This window comes from Megalopta genalis, chromosome 9 (genome assembly GCF_051020955.1).
Source record: "Megalopta genalis isolate 19385.01 chromosome 9, iyMegGena1_principal, whole genome shotgun sequence".
In the NCBI taxonomy this organism is placed as follows: domain Eukaryota; kingdom Metazoa; phylum Arthropoda; class Insecta; order Hymenoptera; family Halictidae; genus Megalopta; species Megalopta genalis.
In genome coordinates, this window is record NC_135021.1 from 4,327,137 (window position 1) to 4,330,000 (window position 2,864).

Below are 2,864 nucleotides of genomic sequence, written 5' to 3' on the forward strand. Positions count from 1 at the left end.
CGTCGACGGGCGCGGGCGTACTGGCGTCGCGCGCGAACGCACTCTGTGCGCAAATCCGCTATCGCGCGCGACCACCAGTACACCGCCTTCCTCGGGAAAACCCTGGCCCGGGGCATGGCGACGTCGCAAATGGACGTCATTGCGCCCCGGAACCATTGGGCCTCCCTTGTCCCGTCGACTGGCCCGGCCGGTGTTGCTGGCCAGGCCACGACGTGGGCTGCCGCCATCAGGGCGTCCTGGTCGAGGCGCTTTAGCGCCCACCGCGGCTGAGGCGATCCCTCATCAGCGGGGCGACGTCGGGGCGTCGATGGGGCGGCGGAGAGGCCGAGAACAATGTACCTGTGGTCAGACAGTGTCTCGACCTCCTCCGCCACCCTCCACCCCGTAATACGGCGCGCGGCGGGGGGCGTTGCCCATGAAAGGTCAACGATGGACCCCCCATTATGCCGCACGCACGTATGGACCGAGCCCGTGTTTAAAAGACGGAGCTCGAGTCCCGCCGCCCAGTCAAGCACCTCCCGGCCCCTCGGGTTCGTCCTGGGGGAACCCCAAGCCGGCGACTTGGCGTTGAAGTCCCCCAGAACCAGCACCGGACGGGGCTGGCAGCGGGAGACGCATCTCCCCACCCCGTCCAGATACTGCACAAACTCCTCGAGGGACCACCTTGGAGGTGCATAGATCGCCACAACCGCGGTGCCGCCCCAGTCAACGGCCAGGTATCCCCGGCCGCGCTCGATAACGGAGCATGCCGGGGACCCCGGCCGGCCTACCCATATTATAACGGCGGAGCCGCTCAGGTCCCCCATCCAATGTGGATGATCGGGAATCCTGTACGGCTCCGCCGCTACGGCCAACCCGGCACCCCGCTCGGCCAGGAATTGCACCAGGAGGTCCTGTGCCCTGGCCGAGCGGTTCAGGTTGGCCTGTATTATAGGGCCCTTGGGCCCCATTACGGGTAGGCCTCCACCTCCATCGCCGCCGCGGGAGCGGTGGCGTCTGGGGCCTCTTTGGCCCCATCCGCCCCCGCGGGCGCGACGGTGGCACCTTTGGGTGCCACCTTTGGCTTAGTAGCCACGGTGGCCGTCGCCCTGGCCACCGCGGATTTCCTCCCCCTACTGCCCCTGCCGCGTTTCGCGCTGGCGGGGCACGCCCGGCTACCGAGGCGGTGGCCGGCCGGCTTGCCCGCTCCCGCACAGAGCGGGCAGTTGGGCTTCGCCGTACAGCCGGCCACCTTGTGGTCCCGACTGCCGCACCCAAAGCAGCAGTCGGAACGATCCTCGGCCGCAGTGCATCGCTGAGTTGTGTGGCCTAGGCCAAGGCAGCGATAGCACTGCAGGGGCCGGGCGCTGAGGGCCTCCACCGTCGCCCGGGTCCAGCCGACCGTGAGCTTGCCCGCGACCGCAACTTTACGCGCGGCCGCAGCAGGGCACTGGACCCAGAGGGTGCCCAAACCGGAGGGGGAAGACCGGATTTCGCCGGTCTTAACATCCCCCCGGTCGCACCCTCCTACATGGGCGACGGCCACGGCAACCTCCTCCGGCGTGGTCGAGTCGACCAGGCCGCGCACCCTTAGATCGGCCTTCTTAATTGGGCGCGCGACCTTCACGCCGGTTCCCGCCAGCGCGTCCGCCATCTTCGCAGCTAGGGCAGTGGCCTTAGCTGCCCCATCAGCCCCGGGGACCTCCAAAATGATTCCCCCCGTCACCGCTCTCCTGGGCTTTAACGAGGCGATGCCAATCTCTGCCAGGTCAACCTTCGACCTGGCAGTGGCCATCGCCTCGGCATACGTCATCGCCCCGCCGGCCGGTACCGTTATCGTAACGGCAGCCGTGCGGGGCGGACGCGGCGGCAGGGGAGCCCTCTTCGGGGCAGCCGGTGCCACCCGTTTCGCCGCCCTCCCGGCCGAAGAGGCCTTGGCAGCCGCCGCAGGTTTAGCTGCGGCAGCCGCCTTTTTGGCCCTTCGGCCAACTACCCTCGACCACAGCTCAGTAGGAGGTGTGGTGGAGGGCGGCACAACAGCAGAGGCAGCCCTCTGCTGTGGGGGCTGCATCTGCGCCGCCTTAGCGGACGCAGCCCCTCCTCCACTGCCACCCTTTCTCCCCCCTTTCTTGCCTATCGACGGGCTGGGGGCGGGCGGCACGGGCGGCACCGACCGCGGATCCTGCATCCGTGGGATCAGCTCCCTCCTGAACGATGCCAGCTTGGCATCGATCAGGGAGCCGATCTGTTGCAGCAAGTTTGCCGGCGCCGCTGCGGACGCCGGCAAAGGCTTCCCTCGCCCAGGGCGTTGGGGCCCTCGGGCGCCGGCGCCTACCAGCGGCCCCGTGCCCCCCTCAGGAGCCGGCGGCGGAGGCATCTCGGCTGCTGCCGGCTTCGCCTCCACCGCATGACGGAGTCGGGCCACCTCGGTCCGCAACTCCGCCATCTGCTCTCTGAGGAGAGCGTTCTCTGCTTCCAACAGCCGGGTGGCGTCGGAAGCTGACCTCATGGCCAGCTCCGCAACGCCCGCCCGGCTGTTCAGGGCCGCCGCCTGCAGGACCCGCACCGTGGCCGGCCGCAACTCCCTTGTTGCGCTGGAGATCCTGGCCACTTCGGCCAGGCTCTCCATTATTGACGCCGCCACGTCCCGCGTCGGACGACTGCGAAGATTCGCGGCGACCTCCACCTCGTCCGGAAGTGGGTCGACCGATCTCCCGGGCTGCGGCCCCGGGGCCACCGGGTCGAAGATCGCCGCGATGAGGCCCTTGTTGGCCTCCGTCAACTTACGTTTGGCCTCATAGAGGCCAACGTACTGCCCAGTAGTTGGCGGCCTTCCCCGCTTCCTCCCTATTGAAGAGCCAGGGGCGCTCTGCGAAGAGCGGTGA